The sequence below is a fragment of the Bemisia tabaci genome, unplaced genomic scaffold (genome assembly GCF_918797505.1).
Source record: "Bemisia tabaci unplaced genomic scaffold, PGI_BMITA_v3".
NCBI lineage: Eukaryota > Metazoa > Arthropoda > Insecta > Hemiptera > Aleyrodidae > Bemisia > Bemisia tabaci.
The window spans coordinates 24,743-48,198 of record NW_027311807.1 but is presented as its reverse complement, the minus strand read 5'-3'; the positions used below and the strand labels follow the sequence as shown (position 1 = coordinate 48,198).

Genomic DNA, 23,456 nt, shown 5'->3' with positions numbered 1-23,456 from the left:
TAAAGAAAGTCAAGTGATCTGAATAAAATAATTTTAAAACTCACAGCCGTAGAGAATTATTCTTCCCTCTCTCGTTTCCTCTTCTCGAATTAAAACTAGGCTTTATTGTCAATTTTTGAATATTTCGTTGAAAGGGCCACGGCAAATAACTTCAAGAAGTTTCACAAGAACATGGGCCACGGCAAATAACTTCAAGAAATTTCACAAGAACATTACACGGAAAAAAGTACTAGGAATTCCTCTAAAATGGTGGTGCAACCCCACTTCGTTGGATGATACGGATATGTTTTCGATTAATTGGGGTACTACCCCAAAAAATGTGCCTATCATCCGACAGCCCCTACCCGATACCCGTGCATCAGATTTCGAATTCTTATATTTCATTATTTTTTAAGCACTTCGCCCCTTCGGCCCTGACTCCCTGATCGCTGCCTACCCCTTCTGACTGGTGCGCGGTGCCGCTGATTTGTACTCTCCAACAGAGAGCGCTGCTAGTCCTCGTCGACAAGCCGGCCCGTGCACCCCCGTGTTGAATCTTAGCGCGGTCGAGCAATTTTCATGATCGTTTAATGCCAATTTAAAGTTTGAACAATAGCTGATTGGTCAATTTTTCTTTCTGATCTTAAATTTGCTCAATAATTCACACCAATGAAATCCGTACAACATGCGATAAAAAGGGATCAATACGACGGCAAACTCTCCGACAACAGGAGTACTAATTTTCTTCTTTAGCAAGTCAGTATATAATTCGGAACCTTTTCGGCACCCTTCGTACTCGCTTCGGCGGTACATATACTAAAATTGGAACGATACAGAGAAGATTAGCATGGCCCCTGCGCAAGGATGACACGCAAAATCGTGAAGCGTTCCACATTTTTTGGCAACTTTTTCTTCATGGAAGCATCTTCCTTTACTCCCCAAGTTTTGACCCGATCTACGTGTTACCAAGTACCCACATTGTCATATATATGGACATAATACCTCAGTTTTGGATTCCTCGGTGCGGTGTCTATTTTCCTTCAAAATTTCATAAGTGGCGAGGATTGAGGAAAGGACGGAGTACGTTGGAAAAAGAAGGGGAAAAAAGAAAGGCCCGACCCGATTGAAACGTCAAGTGAAAGGACCATGAACCATTGAAATCAACGTATTATTTTATTTTGGTTTTATTATTTAATTTACTTCTATTTGCTATTTAATTCTTTTGTTTTTTCATACTAACCCGGCATATATACTAAGTCATACTATGTCGAGTTTTGAAAGTCCGAGGAGAGCGCTTTAACCGATCGATAATGAGGCGGGACTTCAGATAAGTTGTTGGAATAGTATTAAAAAAGTTAGGAAGCAACGCCGCCCTACAAGATAATGGTTTATCTCCTAAAAAAATCAATACCGCTAAAATGCAAATTAAAGTGTTGGCAAAAAAAAGAGCGAACGAACTCGAGCGTTCCATGGATCTCTTGGCGTAACACCAGCTTAGTGTTCAAAATTCATCTGCCCGACTCATATAAGTTCATTCGAAGACTCTGATTCCAATTTTTTAATTTTTTACCCTTAGACCTCCTACAGCATTTTGTGGACTCAGCAATATTCTCCCATCCTATTTGCATAGATAGTCAATTTCAGGTTCTCCTGCAAATTTACGTATAGGCAACAAAAGTTCCCACGGGAGATATAAGGATTGCATTTTGCAAAAAGGAACCACTGGCATTGCAATAATGCTAAGATTGTGCAACTTCATCCTTTGTAATAAAATTGTGGAAATTGTGAAAAACTATGAAATTTAGATGGTAATTTTTGTCTTAAATTTACAGTTTTTAGCGAGTAAAATAGAAACTATTAAGGGATAATGGGGTTTTTCCTCCAAGACAAAAGAAGTTGCACAATCTTAGCAACATTGCAATGCTAGTGGTTCCTTTTTGCAAAATGCAATCCAAAGTTATTCGAAAAACACACTTATGCGTATCCCAGAGGTTGGCGTATTGAAATATCACGGGACACCGACGGATGAGGCGCCCTCGACTTCTTTCTCAAATGGCAGTTTCCTGTTCTGATGGCTCATTTGAAAGACACTGGAAAACGGAATTTTATGCGGAAGCAGCGGGTCGCCATATTTGTCTATTTCAGACTGATAACTCAGTGCAAGTGGGGCTTTTGAGTTGAAAAAAAAAAAAAAAAACGAATCTACATAGTTCTAATTTATAAAAAAAGCTTGCTCTCCTGTCAATATATGACACATAGAGAACTTTGGGTGTGCGGAGTAATATAAAATTGGTGGTTTCGTTCTTGTCGAATATAGTATGGCAAGTCGCAACTATGTGGAAATTATTTTCGGCAGAAAATCACGATTTCAATACAGGAACTTAAAAAATGTACTCGTCAATGTGGGTCCAGTCTTGGCTACATGTGTTCCTCGAACGATAAACATTTAACTTAACCTCACTTTTACAGCAAACCGTAAATAAACAACAAGTTGATGAAGTTGACAAGTTGATAAAAGGCTATTCTTGAGAGGGCAGTCGACTGTTTTACTTTCTTTCGTATCAGGAGGGTAAATCCAACTTTGGGATGAGATTGTCAACTCTCACTCCGACAAAAAGGAAATTTGGTCGGTCGGGTAATGCCTGTAAATTTGAATTTGTTGAAATCTGGCATCAGCGTGACAATCATTCTTAGGGCGAATGTAATGCGGTCGTTGCTCACCAGGTAGAGTTGCCTCGCTGTAGAAATGCCTTGTCGTTCTGAATCGAAAAAATAAATTTATTTATGTAAAATGGATGCTCGAGGATTTCAGAAAATTTAGAGGAGATTTTGAAGTATATTAAAAAATAAATGAAGGACCCCTCATTGGCCTATGAGGTTGGTGGGAAAGGGTGAAAGGTGGCAACTCGGGGAAAGAGGCGAAATGCATTCGGGTGCCCTGTCACGTGAGCCCTAACTTCGGTATCGCTTCTCGGCCTTAATGGCTAAGATCAAAGTGTAGTATCTGTTCTTATCAGCTTAATATCTGATACGACCCGCACTGCGGGTCCAGTATATTAAACTTATTTTTGGAAACAGGCGGAGTGTTAGGGGCTTGCTCCACCTCTGCCACGGATCGGCCCGGTATTGCAGTACCGCCGGGATCGGTCCAATAATCTTTATCATCTCCCTCTACTCAAGAATTATTAGCCATTTACAGAAATCACGTTGCTTGTGGCCTTACTTTAGACCGTCCTCGTCTGTCCGATTAAAGAGCAGGCTTGCACGTTCATCACCTATCATTGAGGTCTGTGGAATGGGGCAGTCTCATTGCGATATCCGGTACCCGTCGGATCGCAGGAGATTTCTCAGTTGGACCACGTATAGCAGAGAGTAACTAAGCCACATCAGCTATTCCCAAATTTAATTGAGAAATTTAATTTATCACATGAAGACGGTTGTGCGGATTTGAGTGCAAATTTCAGTGAATTTGCTGCTGCACAATACGAGGAAAATTTCTTAAAATTTTCCAAGGAATCCACACAAACGTTCTCTTGTAAAAAAATTGAAGGGCCGGATAGACGAGGAAGCCAAGGGGTGCTGGACTACAGGGTGGCATGAAACGTAAGAAAGAAATGAAAGATTGGAAGTTTCAGTGAAATATTTCATGAAATTTCACGAGGCTATGAAATATTTCATATTTTTCAGAGGCTAGAGTATGCAACCCGCACTCAAACACACGAAAAAGTAGAAGAAAGTCAAAATTTTACATTTTGCTAACCATGGGAAGGAACCGGTATTTTTCAATATCTTTCATAAATTTCCGAAATTTGAATGAAATATTTCACGTGAAATTTCAAGATTTTATTTTTCATGAAATTTTGCCACCCTGCAGAGCCGCCCGGGCCCCTGTGCCAGCTTCTTTTTTTTCAGAACAGGGGCCTGTAATTTTTTTTCTTTTTTCTTTTAAGGACAGGGGCCCGTCGATACTTTTCATCGTTTCAACTTTCATCATTTTCTAGTTTCCCCTTTCATTTAATGCCAATAAGTATTTGCATCCAAATTTCTATGCCGTTTAACCTGTTCCGTTTTCAACTTTTAGGTGATTTTTAATGTATATACTGGCAAAAATAGTTTAAGGCCATTGTTTCTCTACAATTTAGGACCCTTTTTCAGATTTATTAATAAATTTCCAGCAAAATAAATGAGAAATTTCCTTAATTTTTCATCACTAAAATCGATTAAATGGCTGTCTGAAAGTTCCCAGATTTACGAATTTTCCGGAGGGGGAGGGGCGGACCCCTCGCGCGTACCAGCCGCCCGGGCCCTTAAGTTTCTTTCCAGCCCTGGTTTCGATTTTTCGACCCCCGACCCCCGGACTAGGACCTTCCGCAATTTAGAAAGCGGATATTTAGGTTGAGAAGGGGAGGTGCATGAAAGTGGAAACTTTAAAACGACACAGGTATCTCGTGAACGGAGAGGGGTTATTATCGTGGCATGAATACATTTAAAGGATACTGTGCGTTCTAAGCTGATAATAATGAAATTGTTCCGTCTCAAAATTTTAGTCCATTGCCGCACCTCAAATTTTCAATTGTTACACCTTAGACTAAGGAGTTAAGGAATCGTACGAAAAATAATCGCGGAGTTCAGGACCACGGGTAATTCTGGGTCCTGGGACTCGTAACAACATGCCAGGCTGCGGCATACTGCAACGTACCGGATCGTCTATTATAGCAGCCGTTCTTTCATGTTGAATGTGAGCAATCTTCGCAATGCGGCGTGGTCTATTCACTGGATCACGCAGGGCATTGGAAGATTATATGCCTTCTGAGGGGTGATGTATTAGATTATCCGGGACAGCGCGAACGCAGTCCCGACTCCCAAAAATTACGCGCCCGAGGTATCTACATTTGAGATACTCGCAGGGGTCAGCCCAACCGGAGTGCAATGGAAGGGCCTCGCCCTGGGGGAACCGCCTTCTTGATCACGGTAGCCCCCACGCCAGGTAAGTATGAATGTCGAGTGCGATGCTTGGGGTACCCACCAAAATTGAACCTCCCTCAGTCACCGAGTGTGCAAAATATTCATTTCATGCGCATTGAGATTGAGTGTGAAAGAGAATTAGATTAGCCGTTGCAATCGATTGATCATTCCTTCAAATTAGACTTCCTTTAGCTCACCAGTCACAAAATATTATTTTCTGATTAAAAAGAGAATGAAACTGATCAGAAACAAATCACTCCAGTGGAGTGAGTCATCGTGCACACGCTGTACTTTATCTCCTGGAAGTGCAGATGTGAGTCGTCAGAGAGCGCCTCCTCCTTGGCTACGGTTAGGTTAGGTTAGACAAAACTCGGACAGATCGCGTTCAGAACAGATCAACTATCAACTCAAGGAGCGCCGAATTTAAACTCGCGTGAGAGAGTTCACAAATAGACATTCAGCAATGCGCTGGTGTTCTTCGGTATTGTACTTTATCTTCAAAGCACTTTATTATTTCAAAGCACCAAAAATGTATTTTTAAAGAATATGGCAAACTGCCATATTGCTTATCTACCAGTTTCCAACATTTTCATTGAGAAAAAAAAGCAATGTCCAAAACAACAATCAAAACTAACACAACCAATGCAACAAGCACCTCGGACACAACAAATTCAAGTTATGTTTGATCAAACATAACTTACACATGAACAACCAACACACAAAACACAACAATCATATCAAACGCGTCACACACAAGAAACATCCAAGAAGCGAAACACACCAAAATACACGAACGCACAACTGGACTACATTTTGCAATTTGGAACTATAAATTCTAGCCCGGTTTAAAAACAACGTATGTGCCATTAGTTTCCCTATGCACATGTAAGTTTTTTTCCAGAAAAACCAGAATTTACAGTTCCAAATTGCAAAATGCAGTCCAACCAATAAGTACATCTGTTACATTTGAACACGATTGGAACTCTGAAGGTGTTTCGTGTGTTTGTAATGATTGATTTTTCCTCTATGTTTGATCTGTTCCAAATTGTGCTCAAATCTGATCGACGATAATATTTTTGAAGCTCATAAAATACACCCACTGAAATAAATGATAGAATATAGATAGAGAATCACTGCTGACGGAAGAAAGCAAGAGAACTTGTGACTTTTCTTCCCCAAGTCCCCACTTCATCTCATCTCTCGTAAATAAGGGGACAGAAAGAACTGAGAAAACTTAAATGCCAAACATACATTTTCCAAAATTCGACGATTGTTACGTGCATGCAAAATTTCTTGGAATAACATAATTTCGAATTTCATGGAATTATGAGTGATTCAATGCAATTTTAATAAGTTCTTGATATGGTCTCAGGAGGCCATGCATGAAACGTCTTGGTTACGAAATCTTTTCAAAGCCCTAAATTTCAATTTTTTAATGGTTAAATTCAACAAATTTCGCGCGAATACCATGAGACCTCAAATTCTTATTTTTCATGATTTTTCCAATCTCATTTCGGTTAGGTACTAGCTTTTTTTTTTTTAACGTTTTCGTACATTCATTCCGTCCGTGGAAAATTTATGCATGGATAGGAGAATGAAAACGCTCTCGGAAAATAAATTTCATGAAATACCTTACAATCGCGATGAGTGATTTCACTTTGAATATATGTGAACACCTCAGCCCTCAGCCTCCCCCTGACTGGTGCGCGGTGCCGCTGATTTGTACTCTCCAACAGAGAGCGCTGCTGGTCCTCGTCGACAAGCCGGCCCGTGCACCCCCGTGTTGAATCTTAGCGCGGTCGAGCAATTTTCATGATCGTTTAATGTCAATTTAAAGTTTAAACAATAGCTAATTGGTCAATTTTTCTTTCTGATCTTAAATTTGCTCAATAATTCACATCAATCAAATCCGTACAACATGCGAAAAAAAGGGATCACTACGACGGCAAACTCTCCGACAACAGGAGTAGTAACTTTCTTCTTTAGCGAGTCAGTATATAATTCGGAACCTTTTCGGCACCCCTCGTACTCGCTTCGGCGGTACATATACTAAAATTGGAACGATACAGAGAAGATTAGCATGGCCCCTGCGCAAGGATGACACGCAAAATCGTGAAGCGTTCCACATTTTTTGGCAACTTTTTCTTCATGGAAGCATCTTTCTTTGCTTCCCAAGTTTTTACTGGATCTATGTAATCATACTTTCATACATAAAGGTACACTATTAATAGACGAGGAGGGTCTCGCCCAAAAAATTTTAACCGGAAAGATCTATAAATGCCACCATTATATTTCGATGTCATTTTTGTTAATGTTAGCGGATCTGTCGGTCTGGCAGGTCATATCGGTGACTTTCAATGGGTGACTTCAAATTTCAAAAAAATTTGCCAAAATTTAACTGGAGAGATCTATTTATGAAATCTTACCAACGAGTAGAATGTGATGCCCAGAACGCAAATGAATCGGTCGGCAGTCGAAATTGGCGACCGAATATAGTCGCCAGACCAATTTAAAATTTTAAAAATTGCCCAAATTTTAACCGGAAAGATCTACCGATGAAACCAGTCGCATTTTATTGGAAAAATAGTCACGTGACGATATTTCTCGGTCTGGCAGTCGATATCGCTGACGAAGGTCCTGCCAGACCATCCTAAAGTAGAGAAATTGCATTTTAGTTAATATCGGGGTACTAATGGATGTGTGAGTTTTGAAAGGGCTGCATGAGTACCTACGGTTTCGGCCATTCGTCAGAAATTTATCCCTAAAGTAAAATGACTTGGTCTGGCAGTCAAAATCGACGATAGAATGGTCGCCAGGCCAATTTAAAATTTGAAAATTTTTCGAAATTTCAACCGATGTCTCTCCGACAAAACAACCAAAAAACCTTTGCTCCGTGGTCGAAAAATCGAAATCCCATCAAACCATATCCATTTCCAGTGGGGGCCTGGAAAAAAACAAGTGAGGAGAAAAAAGGAAGCCAACAGCACGCAGTGTTCCCAAGCGGTCTCCCATCTAAGTACTAACTACGCCCGACGTTGCTTAACTTCGGTGATCGGACGAGAACCGGTGCTTTCAACGTGGTATGGCCGTTGGCGATTGAGCAAGAAACATTCTGAGTATATAAGATTCCTCTCCATCGACAGGTTACTCGATAAACTATATTCAAAATTTTATTTTTGGAAAAATGAAGTAAAAAGTTTCATTCAAGTCGCAAAGATACCAAATGAGTTCATCCACCGAGGCGAAAAATGGTGGCGAAAATGCGAATGGCGATGGTGGATGCGGATTTTCCCGTTATTTTTCCGCCACCATTTTGACGATATTCAGTGTTTCAAAAATCTAATGAAAGATTAATTTTTTTCGAGCCAAAAACCACCAGGGTATTGACTTTTGTGCAAAGCCATCGGTAAACAGCCGTGATATGGATTTTCCGACATTTTTTCGCCGCCATTTTAAAATTTTTAAAAATTTCAAACATCCAATGAAAGATTCGTTCTTCTCGTGCCGAAATACCCCCGGATACCAAGTCTCATACAAATCCGACGATAATCAGCCTAAATATCCACTCCCCGCTCTAAGCCGCCATTTTGAAAAGAACTGACATTTCTGGAAAACTAATGCCAGAATCGTTTATCTCGTCTCGAAAAAACCTAGGATTCTGAGTTTCAGACCAATCCGACGATAAAAAACGGAGATGCCAAATTTCCGTCATTTTGAACTTTGACCGGCCGCCATTTTGCCAAAAATCAACATTTTGACCTGCGGTTTGCGCCGAAAATGTTCTTTTTTTATTGTCTTTCGAATGAGGTATCACAAAAGGGGGGTTGCTATTTGAAAAAAAAAGTTAGCCCCCGCCCCCCCCCCCCCAAATTTAGGGGGAACCAAAAAGTTGCTACCTTAAACCGAGGAACATTCCTAAAGTTCCAAACTTCAATCTCATTTAGGAAAAAAGTTACAGGGGTGGTAGGTGACTTTAGGATAACCGTGTATATATTTTAAACTGCTTGTGCCTGTATGCCTGTATGTTTTTTAACTGCTGGTATTTTCTCGGAAAAAAGTCGATCCATCGTTCTCCCGGCAAAGTCGATTGTCCTCGGAGGACGAACTTATTTGGTATCTTTGCGACTTGAATGAAACTTTTTTACTTCTTTTTTCCAAAAATAAAATTTTGAATACAGGGTGTACCAAAAGTCCGTCCCACCCCTGCTAACTTGAACGAATGTTGGCAAGTCCCCAAATTTCGGGAAAAGTTAAAAAAAAAACGAAATTTAAGGTGATTTTTGACCGTTTGAATTTCGTTTTTTTTTTTTTTTTTTTTAACTTTTCCCGAAATTTGGGGACTTGCCAACGTAATGTTGAACTAATTTTGACCTTACTGAGATCATGTGGAGGCAAATCTAGGGGAAATTGGCTTATTTCGCGGGAAAATTGAATGACCTTTGAATTGACGTATTTGGGGGTCCGAGCGGCCGAGCCCCCCTTAAAATTAAATCGAAGTGATTTCTGCAATTTTTACTTAAAAGCTAACTTAATTATCGTTTAAACGATAATTAAGTTAGCTTTTAAGTAAAAATTGCAGAAATCACTTCGATTTAATTTTAAGGGGGGCTCGGCCGCTCGGACCCCCAAATACGTCAATTCAAAGGTCATTCAATTTTCCCGCGAAATAAGCCAATTTCCCCTAGATTTGCCTCCACATGATCTCAGTAAGGTCAAAATTAGTTCAACATTACGTTGGCAAGTCCCCAAATTTCGGGAAAAGTTAAAAAAAAAAAAAAAAAAAACGAAATTCAAACGGTCAAAAATCACCTTAAATTTCGTTTTTTTTTTAACTTTTCCCGAAATTTGGGGACTTGCCAACATTCGTTCAAGTTAGCAGGGGTGGGACGGACTTTTGGTACACCCTGTATTCAAAATTTTATTTTTGGAAAAAAGAAGTAAAAAAGTTTCATTCAAGTCGCAAAGATACCAAATAAGTTCGTCCTCCGAGGACAATCGACTTTGCCGGGAGAACGATGGATCGACTTTTTTCCGAGAAAATACCAGCAGTTAAAAAACATACAGGCATACAGGCACAAGCAGTTTAAAATATATACACGGTTATCCTAAAGTCACCTACCACCCCTGTAACTTTTTTCCTAAATGAGATTGAAGTTTGGAACTTTAGGAATGTTCCTCGGTTTAAGGTAGCAACTTTTTGGTTCCCCCTAAATTTGGGGGGGGGGGGCGGGGGCTAACTTTTTTTTTCAAATAGCAACCCCCCTTTTGTGATACCTCATTCGAAAGACAATAAAAAAAGAACATTTTCGGCGCAAACCGCAGGTCAAAATGTTGATTTTTGGCAAAATGGCGGCCGGTCAAAGTTCAAAATGACGGAAATTTGGCATCTCCGTTTTTTATCGTCGGATTGGTCTGAAACTCAGAATCCTAGGTTTTTTCGAGACGAGATAAACGATTCTGGCATTAGTTTTCCAGAAATGTCAGTTCTTTTCAAAATGGCGGCTTAGAGCGGGGAGTGGATATTTAGGCTGATTATCGTCGGATTTGTATGAGACTTGGTATCCGGGGGTATTTCGGCACGAGAAGAACGAATCTTTCATTGGATGTTTGAAATTTTTAAAAATTTTAAAATGGCGGCGAAAAAATGTCGGAAAATCCATATCACGGCTGTTTACCGATGGCTTTGCACAAAAGTCAATACCCTGGTGGTTTTTGGCTCGAAAAAAATTAATCTTTCATTAGATTTTTGAAACACTGAATATCGTCAAAATGGTGGCGGAAAAATAACGGGAAAATCCGCATCCACCATCGCCATTCGCATTTTCGCCACCATTTTTCGCCTCGGTGGATGAACTCATTTGGTATCTTTGCGACTTGAATGAAACTTTTTACTTCATTTTTCCAAAAATAAAATTTTGAATATAGTTTATCGAGTAACCTGTCGATGGAGAGGAATCTTATATACTCAGAATGTTTCTTGCTCAATCGCCAACGGCCATACCACGTTGAAAGCACCGGTTCTCGTCCGATCACCGAAGTTAAGCAACGTCGGGCGTAGTTAGTACTTAGATGGGAGACCGCTTGGGAACACTGCGTGCTGTTGGCTTCCTTTTTTCTCCTCACTTGTTTTTTTCCAGGCCCCCACTGGAAATGGATATGGTTTGATGGGATTTCGATTTTTCGACCACGGAGCAAAGGTTTTTTGGTTGTTTTGTCGGAGAGACATCGGTTGAAATTTCGAAAAATTTTCAAATTTTAAATTGGCCTGGCGACCATTCTATCGTCGATTTTGACTGCCAGACCAAGTCATTTTACTTTAGGGATAAATTTCTGACGAATGGCCGAAACCGTAGGTACTCATGCAGCCCTTTCAAAACTCACACATCCATTAGTACCCCGATATTAACTAAAATGCAATTTCTCTACTTTAGGATGGTCTGGCAGGACCTTCGTCAGCGATATCGACTGCCAGACCGAGAAATATCGTCACGTGACTATTTTTCCAATAAAATGCGACTGGTTTCATCGGTAGATCTTTCCGGTTAAAATTTGGGCAATTTTTAAAATTTTAAATTGGTCTGGCGACTATATTCGGTCGCCAATTTCGACTGCCGACCGATTCATTTGCGTTCTGGGCATCACATTCTACTCGTTGGTAAGATTTCATAAATAGATCTCTCCAGTTAAATTTTGGCAAATTTTTTTGAAATTTGAAGTCACCCATTGAAAGTCACCGATATGACCTGCCAGACCGACAGATCCGCTAACATTAACAAAAATGACATCGAAATATAATGGTGGCATTTATAGATCTTTCCGGTTAAAATTTTTTGGGCGAGACCCTCCTCGTCTATTAATAGTGTACCTTTATGTATGAAAGTATGATTACATAGATCCAGTAAAAACTTGGGAAGCAAAGAAAGATGCTTCCATGAAGAAAAAGTTGCCAAAAAATGTGGAACGCTTCACGATTTTGCGTGTCATCCTTGCGCAGGGGCCATGCTAATCTTCTCTGTATCGTTCCAATTTTAGTATATGTACCGCCGAAGCGAGTACGAGGGGTGCCGAAAAGGTTCCGAATTATATACTGACTCGCTAAAGAAGAAAGTTACTACTCCTGTTGTCGGAGAGTTTGCCGTCGTAGTGATCCCTTTTTTTCGCATGTTGTACGGATTTGATTGATGTGAATTATTGAGCAAATTTAAGATCAGAAAGAAAAATTGACCAATTAGCTATTGTTTAAACTTTAAATTGACATTAAACGATCATGAAAATTGCTCGACCGCGCTAAGATTCAACACGGGGGTGCACGGGCCGGCTTGTCGACGAGGACCAGCAGCGCTCTCTGTTGGAGAGTACAAATCAGCGGCACCGCGCACCAGTCAGGGGGAGGCTGAGGGCTGAGGTGTTCACATATATTCAAAGTGAAATCACTCATCGCGATTGTAAGGTATTTCATGAAATTTATTTTCCGAGAGCGTTTTCATTCTCCTATCCATGCATAAATTTTCCACGGACGGAATGAATGTACGAAAACGTTAAAAAAAAAAAAGCTAGTACCTAACCGAAATGAGATTGGAAAAATCATGAAAAATAAGAATTTGAGGTCTCATGGTATTCGCGCGAAATTTGTTGAATTTAACCATTAAAAAATTGAAATTTAGGGCTTTGAAAAGATTTCGTAACCAAGACGTTTCATGCATGGCCTCCTGAGACCATATCAAGAACTTATTAAAATTGCATTGAATCACTCATAATTCCATGAAATTCGAAATTATGTTATTCCAAGAAATTTTGCATGCACGTAACAATCGTCGAATTTTGGAAAATGTATGTTTGGCATTTAAGTTTTCTCAGTTCTTTCTGTCCCCTTATTTACGAGAGATGAGATGAAGTGGGGACTTGGGGAAGAAAAGTCACAAGTTCTCTTGCTTTCTTCCGTCAGCAGTGATTCTCTATCTATATTCTATCATTTATTTCAGTGGGTGTATTTTATGAGCTTCAAAAATATTATCGTCGATCAGATTTGAGCACAATTTGGAACAGATCAAACATAGAGGAAAAATCAATCATTACAAACACACGAAACACCTTCAGAGTTCCAATCGTGTTCAAATGTAACAGATGTACTTATTGGTTGGACTGCATTTTGCAATTTGGAACTGTAAATTCTGGTTTTTCTGGAAAAAAACTTACATGTGCATAGGGAAACTAATGGCACATACGTTGTTTTTAAACCGGGCTAGAATTTATAGTTCCAAATTGCAAAATGTAGTCCAGTTGTGCGTTCGTGTATTTTGGTGTGTTTCGCTTCTTGGATGTTTCTTGTGTGTGACGCGTTTGATATGATTGTTGTGTTTTGTGTGTTGGTTGTTCATGTGTAAGTTATGTTTGATCAAACATAACTTGAATTTGTTGTGTCCGAGGTGCTTGTTGCATTGGTTGTGTTAGTTTTGATTGTTGTTTTGGACATTGCTTTTTTTTCTCAATGAAAATGTTGGAAACTGGTAGATAAGCAATATGGCAGTTTGCCATATTCTTTAAAAATACATTTTTGGTGCTTTGAAATAATAAAGTGCTTTGAAGATAAAGTACAATACCGAAGAACACCAGCGCATTGCTGAATGTCTATTTGTGAACTCTCTCACGCGAGTTTAAATTCGGCGCTCCTTGAGTTGATAGTTGATCTGTTCTGAACGCGATCTGTCCGAGTTTTGTCTAACCTAACCTAACCGTAGCCAAGGAGGAGGCGCTCTCTGACGACTCACATCTGCACTTCCAGGAGATAAAGTACAGCGTGTGCACGATGACTCACTCCACTGGAGTGATTTGTTTCTGATCAGTTTCATTCTCTTTTTAATCAGAAAATAATATTTTGTGACTGGTGAGCTAAAGGAAGTCTAATTTGAAGGAATGATCAATCGATTGCAACGGCTAATCTAATTCTCTTTCACACTCAATCTCAATGCGCATGAAATGAATATTTTGCACACTCGGTGACTGAGGGAGGTTCAATTTTGGTGGGTACCCCAAGCATCGCACTCGACATTCATACTTACCTGGCGTGGGGGCTACCGTGATCAAGAAGGCGGTTCCCCCAGGGCGAGGCCCTTCCATTGCACTCCGGTTGGGCTGACCCCTGCGAGTATCTCAAATGTAGATACCTCGGGCGCGTAATTTTTGGGAGTCGGGACTGCGTTCGCGCTGTCCCGGATAATCTAATACATCACCCCTCAGAAGGCATATAATCTTCCAATGCCCTGCGTGATCCAGTGAATAGACCACGCCGCATTGCGAAGATTGCTCACATTCAACATGAAAGAACGGCTGCTATAATAGACGATCCGGTACGTTGCAGTATGCCGCAGCCTGGCATGTTGTTACGAGTCCCAGGACCCAGAATTACCCGTGGTCCTGAACTCCGCGATTATTTTTCGTACGATTCCTTAACTCCTTAGTCTAAGGTGTAACAATTGAAAATTTGAGGTGCGGCAATGGACTAAAATTTTGAGACGGAACAATTTCATTATTATCAGCTTAGAACGCACAGTATCCTTTAAATGTATTCATGCCACGATAATAACCCCTCTCCGTTCACGAGATACCTGTGTCGTTTTAAAGTTTCCACTTTCATGCACCTCCCCTTCTCAACCTAAATATCCGCTTTCTAAATTGCGGAAGGTCCTAGTCCGGGGGTCGGGGGTCGAAAAATCGAAACCAGGGCTGGAAAGAAACTTAAGGGCCCGGGCGGCTGGTACGCGCGAGGGGTCCGCCCCTCCCCCTCCGGAAAATTCGTAAATCTGGGAACTTTCAGACAGCCATTTAATCGATTTTAGTGATGAAAAATTAAGGAAATTTCTCATTTATTTTGCTGGAAATTTATTAATAAATCTGAAAAAGGGTCCTAAATTGTAGAGAAACAATGGCCTTAAACTATTTTTGCCAGTATATACATTAAAAATCACCTAAAAGTTGAAAACGGAACAGGTTAAACGGCATAGAAATTTGGATGCAAATACTTATTGGCATTAAATGAAAGGGGAAACTAGAAAATGATGAAAGTTGAAACGATGAAAAGTATCGACGGGCCCCTGTCCTTAAAAGAAAAAAGAAAAAAAATTACAGGCCCCTGTTCTGAAAAAAAAGAAGCTGGCACAGGGGCCCGGGCGGCTCTGCAGGGTGGCAAAATTTCATGAAAAATAAAATCTTGAAATTTCACGTGAAATATTTCATTCAAATTTCGGAAATTTATGAAAGATATTGAAAAATACCGGTTCCTTCCCATGGTTAGCAAAATGTAAAATTTTGACTTTCTTCTACTTTTTCGTGTGTTTGAGTGCGGGTTGCATACTCTAGCCTCTGAAAAATATGAAATATTTCATAGCCTCGTGAAATTTCATGAAATATTTCACTGAAACTTCCAATCTTTCATTTCTTTCTTACGTTTCATGCCACCCTGTAGTCCAGCACCCCTTGGCTTCCTCGTCTATCCGGCCCTTCAATTTTTTTACAAGAGAACGTTTGTGTGGATTCCTTGGAAAATTTTAAGAAATTTTCCTCGTATTGTGCAGCAGCAAATTCACTGAAATTTGCACTCAAATCCGCACAACCGTCTTCATGTGATAAATTAAATTTCTCAATTAAATTTGGGAATAGCTGATGTGGCTTAGTTACTCTCTGCTATACGTGGTCCAACTGAGAAATCTCCTGCGATCCGACGGGTACCGGATATCGCAATGAGACTGCCCCATTCCACAGACCTCAATGATAGGTGATGAACGTGCAAGCCTGCTCTTTAATCGGACAGACGAGGACGGTCTAAAGTAAGGCCACAAGCAACGTGATTTCTGTAAATGGCTAATAATTCTTGAGTAGAGGGAGATGATAAAGATTATTGGACCGATCCCGGCGGTACTGCAATACCGGGCCGATCCGTGGCAGAGGTGGAGCAAGCCCCTAACACTCCGCCTGTTTCCAAAAATAAGTTTAATATACTGGACCCGCAGTGCGGGTCGTATCAGATATTAAGCTGATAAGAACAGATACTACACTTTGATCTTAGCCATTAAGGCCGAGAAGCGATACCGAAGTTAGGGCTCACGTGACAGGGCACCCGAATGCATTTCGCCTCTTTCCCCGAGTTGCCACCTTTCACCCTTTCCCACCAACCTCATAGGCCAATGAGGGGTCCTTCATTTATTTTTTAATATACTTCAAAATCTCCTCTAAATTTTCTGAAATCCTCGAGCATCCATTTTACATAAATAAATTTATTTTTTCGATTCAGAACGACAAGGCATTTCTACAGCGAGGCAACTCTACCTGGTGAGCAACGACCGCATTACATTCGCCCTAAGAATGATTGTCACGCTGATGCCAGATTTCAACAAATTCAAATTTACAGGCATTACCCGACCGACCAAATTTCCTTTTTGTCGGAGTGAGAGTTGACAATCTCATCCCAAAGTTGGATTTACCCTCCTGATACGAAAGAAAGTAAAACAGTCGACTGCCCTCTCAAGAATAGCCTTTTATCAACTTGTCAACTTCATCAACTTGTTGTTTATTTACGGTTTGCTGTAAAAGTGAGGTTAAGTTAAATGTTTATCGTTCGAGGAACACATGTAGCCAAGACTGGACCCACATTGACGAGTACATTTTTTAAGTTCCTGTATTGAAATCGTGATTTTCTGCCGAAAATAATTTCCACAGTGTTGCAATACTATCCCACAAGAAAGAAACCACCAATTTCTCATTCCTCCGCTCAAAATACTTCAAACCGGTGGTGCGTTTGTGCATTCAGTTGGGTTCAACAATGGAATGAGGACAAAATAAAATGCTGGCAATACATATTTTTCGTGCCTACTTTGAGCTCTTACCTATATTTTCCACTGTAAGTTTTTTAATATTATGATCTGTGAATTATGGTAGCCCATGTTTCCCTAATTCCTTTCGTGGTTGGATATTGTACCACTGTAGCGTGAAATCTCAAGTCCATCCCAAGTAGGTCCAAAATTGTCACACAACACATGCAAAGGACACATCTTAAGATGGGAAGCTTTGAGTTCAAAATTTTACTGAGCACTCTGCATTAAAAAGACATTGATCATTTTCACTTGTGTGAGGGTTAAATGGACGGAGTTAAACAGAGAGGAACCAAGCCACATCGGATCGAACCGAGAAAAAGAGGCTTAAAGTTTAGCTCCTGCATATGACTCAATGTAAAAGTTAAACTTCAAGTTCAATTTCTGAAAAATTTGCTCCAACAAAAACTTTGAATTTTTGGCGATAGAGAGTAAAGCAGTGGTTGGGTTCAAAACCACTCATAACTCAATTTTTCCAAAATGTGAGTTGGTTCCTTCCTGCTTAACTCAGTCCAAATTATTACCACCGGGCAATCATCTCAGCATGCATGTTTGAAGGCGCGGAGAAATTTATCTGTTGGGGAGGGTTCTCTTCAGTCGGAAAAACTCATGCCCATCTTTGAAGTGAAGATTGAGAGTTCACTTTGGAAGTGAATCATGACGCAAGATTTAAACCTACTTTTAAATGTCGACCGAGTCCAACAGAAGTTAAATTCCAGGTTTTCAGACAGGACAGAAAATGTTTGGGATGAGACAAACTACAAGTACGGTTTCGCAATTTTCGAACAAATTTTGGAAACCAGAAACTCCCTAATGGCCCCAGCGCAGCGGGCTGATTATTGAAATTTAAACCAGCCCGATAAGACATCGAATTGCGATATATTGCACGGTTAAGATAGGGCTATGTCTTGTCGTAAGCGGCCACATAGAGTCGATGACATTTCAATAATCACCCCGCAGATTTCATTGAAACCTTATGAAAGAAATTTTGCAGAATGCAAAAAGGCCATAAGTATACTTACTTTCTGAAAGGTACACTAAGCGTTAGAATAAATTTTTTTCTGGTCAGCCAGAGCCAGAGAAAAGGGTTATTGCTGTTTAATCAAGTAGAGAGGCTTCCTGGTATCATTGACACGTCATTTTCGAAAAGGGGGCAGGAGGGATTGAGAAAAAAGACACCGCCTGGATAATGCAATTACTGATACCATTACCATTTTTCCTAATCCATCAAATGTACCTTTCCATAGACACTGATAATGATTTTAATTATTTTCAGGTCAAGCTTCGGGTACTTGGTATAATACATTTTGTACTACCTAAAAGAACACCTAAAGCAACCAGCATCACACCAATAAGGAGAGAGAGTGAAGACACAGTATTTTGGAGACTCACAAAACATTGATGGAATGCGATGTTCTAAAACCATCATCTTTCTATGTTAGTGATGAAGAGAGATTGTGCAGCAAGTGCCAAATCATCAATCGTTGATCATATCATACTCGAGAAGTGCCCGACAGGTTCTAATATTCTTGGCCTTACTATTTCTTGAAGCCACCAAATCATGACTAGCATTTCTCTTCAAGATGCTCTTTCGTATTTCATCCTGAATATTAACAGAATATGACATCATCATTTGATCAATCCCTATATTTTGTTCTCTGCTAGTTCAAGACTACGTCATTTTATGATCAAATGACCCCTTTTTGAAGACTAAAAATTTGTGGAGAATTTCCTTCATTTCAGCATATCTGTTCCTCACGACAAAGATTTGAAGTTAGACTTGCAATATTTCAGCTGCTCCGTCCGAATAATTCTCCATTGTTAGAGAGAAAACTACTTTTAATGGTAGCCTTTTTGTCTACTGTTGACACACTATCCATTCATTGATACATAAAAATTTGCATTGCTGGTACACAACAATTGTTTTTGTTTTTAATTATCTATGATCCTAATGCCATCCTTAATGAATAAAATGAAAAAAAAAAAAAAAAAAAAAAATCAAAGACTGTCATTCCTTGATTAGGACTGTTTCCCTCCTTTTATTTTCATGAAGATTTTAAGGATGAATTATTGGAAGACACGATTTAAAGAAAATGTCTAACAAAATCAGCAGAAATATAATTTAGGAAACAGGCCCATAGGAGCCTACCCAACTAGCATGGCGCAATAAAAAACTGAAAAAGTAATAGTTCGATGCATAAAATTGCAATTTCTTTACCATGAAGTTTGGTCAATAAATCGACGGCGAAAGTCCGCAATCACATATCTCGTTTGCGGTGTCTAAAAATCTCCGCCTTAATGTTATTTCTTGAAAGGAGAACAAATTGAAATCATTCCTTGAGGTTTTTGCAGAATTTTCCTCACACAGAGAGGAAAAATCATGGCAGTATTAAAGAATTGCTGTTGAGTAATTTTCTGTTTAAAAAATAAAGTATAACAGGAAATCTGCAACGTCGCAAACCGAGTTATAAGAGTGCCAACTTACACTATCGAAGTATTCTTTTTAATTGATCAATAAAATGAATTCACGAACCTAGGTATCAAAAATATGGGCAATTTGTGAGGTGAAAAAAATTTCAACTTTCCTCAATTTTACCTATTGCAATAAATTTTAATAAAAGGAGTCACTGCGATCAGTTGAAGGTATACAATCTGACACAAAAGCAATTCTTTTACCATGAGATCACAATTCATTGTAACCTGTGCTACTTGGGCAACAGTTCTGGCAGCATTCTAAGTATCATTTTTAAAAAAAATGTCCTTAACACTGACCCAAATTTCACTGATTGCTTGCCCACTAGGTATGAGAACTTAAAAACTCAACATACTAATAGTTTTTCTCCTCCATTCAGCAAATGATCAGAGTTGCAGTTGCTTGGCAGACATGAGAGAAAAAAGGCCAACAGCTAAAATTAATTTTGTTGCTTGTACTTTCTACATGAATTCCTGAAATTATCTACACCTAAAACCAAAGAGCTGAAAAGTGTAATTAATCTTCTCTCAGAGTTGATTAGCTTGCCGCATACGATTAGTACTGTTCAGTCAAACTCTGTCTCTGATTGACCATTGACATTACCCTCAGTTCAACTGATGCAAGTACTTATTCACTGCAGTCTGATGTTGCTAGAATTATATTACATACTTTCCAGTTATAGCAAAAGGTTGATGTTCCTAGACATGTATTCGAAATATTTGACTAAAGTAGGTACGGATTGCACACTGCATGGATTCTCATTTTCAAAAGAAGGGATGAACTTATTCCACGAACTTTGGAAAATTATGAGATGACCCAAAACCTTTAATTGTAGCAATAAAGTTTCGTCAATCTAGAAAAAAGATACGAGACTTAGCTCTCTGTGATAAAAACTGGAGCAAATTTTTTGGGAGGGGAGGAGGGACCTAGAGCCTACACTTCTTCTCCCCCCCCCCCCCCCAACACCAAAAAAATTATTGGTTCTGCCCATAATAATGATAGGTTTTAAATGGGAGGGTTGTTGATTAGGATATTGAATTGTATCATCGTACTCCAAAAATGATCTGGGTGATACCTAAGGGTCATTTTCCAAGTCACAATTAACTCTCCTTCAGATAGGAACATTCAATTCACTTCGTAATGCAACTGGAAGTTCCTTTTAACTTGTGTTTGTCCAATGAGTAGAAAGAATAGTGTTATTGAGTAGATATATATTGCATCATCAAAACCACGGTGCACTCAAAGAAGAGAGACAAAAAGAAGTGCAAGAGCTCAAAGGATTACTATGATCTAGGTGTAGATATTGAGAACCGGATACTAAAATGTCAACTCCATTCAAAATGAATTGAAGGAGAAAAATTGGTAATTTTAAACTCCATTGCGGGCTTGTCTCATAACTTGGAAAGATCCTATTGGTTCTTGCTTTGAGAAAAAATTGCGAAGGACAAATAATTGTTCCAATGCCAGAAATCACTGACTCCCTTCTCCATGTTTATTCACATGTCTGCTCCTTGTACTAACTATGTATTCCTGTGGCTACGACTAATGGAGTCTGATGACACCAATAATGCTGCACTGATGTGAGATAAAACTACCTCCACGGTGAAGTCAGTGGTTCTTAAAGCTTCGTCCAATAAATGATGAGTCAGACAAACTCATCATGCCACGGTCACAAGTGAAGCAGGAATAATACACGAACAATTACAATGCTAAATTTCAGTGTAAGTTCAACAGTTATCTCAACAAGTAAACGCCTTACTACATAACGTCGTAGCCAATCATGAGCTTGACTAGGTAGGTACCATGAATTTGAGGAAGTGGCATCACTCGAATGTTTGAGGACAGATCATAATCTTCAATATCTTAACTCTCAAGATAATGGTGGGAGAACTCAAGCTAGGACAATGTCTGTTGCACTCTCTGAGTCTCCATGTTTCCTTGATATTCACCCACACACATTGCTTGAACAACATCCCTTAGATTACACGACATTCAACCATCAATCGCTGGGCTAGCATTCTGCTCAACTGCCCCTGGATACCTATCACAACTTCAAGTTTTCCCTCAACTTTCGCCTGCTCTCAAGCTAAGGGCATGTATTACACAGTGATAAAGCTAACAGTGATGTTATTCACATCGTTCCAATGGAGCATTTAATCAGTGTCAGCTCCAGTCTAGACGGGTAAGGCCTGATACTCAGATTCAAGCAGCAGATGGCTCATGCTTGACCACTGCCGACACCAGACCAAATGAAATGACTTCTGGTGTTTGAAGGATTAAGTACTTTAGTATATCCTACAGAATGTTTACTTGGAAGTGGTCAGAAAAGCATCTTGGTCTCATCTCAAGAGAATGAATTAGTTGACACAGAGGATAAGAGCTTTGACATTCCAGTCATGTCTGAGACAACCAAATGTTGGCAGGAGGTTGGGTCAGTGACAACTTCAGAATTGAGGTAGAGGTTTCAGAAGACTAATTAGGAGACGAAACAAAAACCCTGATTCAATCATTGCCAGGAAATGCAAAGTCGAATGACGATCGCAATCCTGAGCTTTCGGTACCTAGCAACTGGAGGCACGTGCAAGAAGCTTCGAACAAAAGAAGGCATGCATGTGGCGAAGTGTCGTCGCCGTTTTCAACGAACAATAGAGGAAATTATGAGGCCAAGTAAATGAAAATGTGACACTTACCGAGCAGATTGAATCAGGCAAAAGATGGTTCCTACTTCTAAGAAAACGCACTTCGCGAAATAATTTCATCATGACGGAATCCGCGAGTCGCGAGTGTACTCGGTGTCACGGCAGACAAGATGGCATTTACCAATGCGCAAAAAGAAGAGAAATTACAGTGTTGCCGTCAGTGCGGTATGCGACTTTTGAACGGAGAATGCAGTATTCACTGTGTATTCAAAAAAAGTTTGATTCCTTGGAAATTAGGAACACTGAAATTAAAAATTTTGCCGGTTTGACAAGATCACATTAGTTAGTAAAGAAGCATTTTAGATAAAATATCAATAGGTATTTAAGTTTCAAACCGGCAGCATTTTTCTCCAGGTTGTAAACAAAACAGAGAAGAAATGATGCAACTACGGTCTTCAATGTGTTGCATACTTATTATTTGTCTCATGCACGCGAATGCACTATTTTTGAAAATGAGAATACTTCCTGTGAGCGAGAGATGTGGATTACAGCAGCTGCGGCTCCTTGGGGATTATTACCCGATCATCACTGACACGCTGATTTCCCATCAGATATCCTCGACTCTCAAACACGGAAAGGTGTAAGGTTTGTTGCATGTTGTGAAAATGAAGGCGTTTTTAACCTCGCACTGACGACTCCGTCGGGCAAAAGAAATTGGAGGCGTTGGATCTGATAATTAAAATGGGAAGCGCTCAGCTCTTGAGCTGGATTCATTCAAATCCTTTCTCGATCAATTTCATAATCTAAAAACAGCTTATAAGCTTTTAAATGGGATTTCCAAAATGTATAGTTAAAATTAAAAGAGAACCTTTAAAGGTCAAAATAAGACTTTTAAATACTTTGAAAACACAGTGTCTGATGATCAAATCCCTTCATTCTAAAAGGGTGCAACTGCAACCTTCCGAACAAAAATTTTCGTAACATTTGGCACTTTCCGGTAATTTATTATGCTGATTCTACAATTTTTGCCGACAAGAATAATTTTTGAGAGGATTTAGGGGATACTTCTCATCAGAAACATGATTCGGAATCTACAAGGTTGAAACCCTCTAATTGGTTACTCATTTGATTACTTATGATAACAAGTCAAGATTTACATAAATATTTACTGAGGACCTAAATTTTGTGACTATCCATTTCCATACAAAGCAGGGTTCACAATAAATTTTAGAAAAGCGATGTGCTTTTTTGCTTCAACTTAGCTCCCCTTCGTTTTAGAGAAGTCAGATTTTTGAGAATAGTGTTCAAAGTACAAATATAAAAGTCTATTTTAGACCTCTAGGCTTGTCCCTTCAATTTTATGACCCTAATTTTGAGAGAGCCGGTACGTTGTGTTCTCACAGACATCTGATATTTAAACTTTACTCAACTTGCATTTTATTAATCAGAGACATGGTATCATATCAGTTCTATGACATTAAATTTATTTATATACAACTGGACAGTAATCCGGTATAATAAATCAAGTACATTCTT

The 23,456-nt window shown here is 39.5% G+C and overlaps 9 non-coding genes across 9 annotated transcripts; 5 read left to right on the top strand and 4 right to left on the bottom strand.

The window, feature by feature from the left end:
* The first annotated feature begins 771 nt into the window (after positions 1–771).
* Positions 772–878, top strand: LOC140225957 (U6 spliceosomal RNA). The gene has a single exon (XR_011900786.1). It is a non-coding gene; the product is annotated as a U6 spliceosomal RNA (small nuclear RNA).
* A 2,064-nt stretch (positions 879–2,942) lies between these two features.
* LOC140225954 (U2 spliceosomal RNA) lies at positions 2,943–3,136 on the top strand. Its single transcript, XR_011900783.1, has one exon. It is a non-coding gene; the product is annotated as a U2 spliceosomal RNA (small nuclear RNA).
* Positions 3,137–4,812: 1,676 nt separating this feature from the next.
* On the bottom strand, positions 4,813–4,974 carry LOC140225960 (U1 spliceosomal RNA). Its single transcript, XR_011900789.1, has one exon. It is a non-coding gene; the product is annotated as a U1 spliceosomal RNA (small nuclear RNA).
* Positions 4,975–6,969: 1,995 nt separating this feature from the next.
* On the top strand, positions 6,970–7,076 carry LOC140225956 (U6 spliceosomal RNA). Its single transcript, XR_011900785.1, has one exon. It is a non-coding gene; the product is annotated as a U6 spliceosomal RNA (small nuclear RNA).
* An 843-nt stretch (positions 7,077–7,919) lies between these two features.
* On the bottom strand, positions 7,920–8,038 carry LOC140225958 (5S ribosomal RNA). Its single transcript, XR_011900787.1, has one exon. It is a non-coding gene; the product is annotated as a 5S ribosomal RNA (ribosomal RNA).
* Positions 8,039–10,931: 2,893 nt separating this feature from the next.
* LOC140225953 (5S ribosomal RNA) lies at positions 10,932–11,050 on the top strand. The gene has a single exon (XR_011900782.1). It is a non-coding gene; the product is annotated as a 5S ribosomal RNA (ribosomal RNA).
* Positions 11,051–11,893: 843 nt separating this feature from the next.
* Positions 11,894–12,000, bottom strand: LOC140225955 (U6 spliceosomal RNA). The gene has a single exon (XR_011900784.1). It is a non-coding gene; the product is annotated as a U6 spliceosomal RNA (small nuclear RNA).
* Positions 12,001–13,995: 1,995 nt separating this feature from the next.
* LOC140225959 (U1 spliceosomal RNA) lies at positions 13,996–14,157 on the top strand. Its single transcript, XR_011900788.1, has one exon. It is a non-coding gene; the product is annotated as a U1 spliceosomal RNA (small nuclear RNA).
* A 1,676-nt stretch (positions 14,158–15,833) lies between these two features.
* Positions 15,834–16,027, bottom strand: LOC140225961 (U2 spliceosomal RNA). Its single transcript, XR_011900790.1, has one exon. It is a non-coding gene; the product is annotated as a U2 spliceosomal RNA (small nuclear RNA).
* Positions 16,028–23,456: the final 7,429 nt, after the last annotated feature.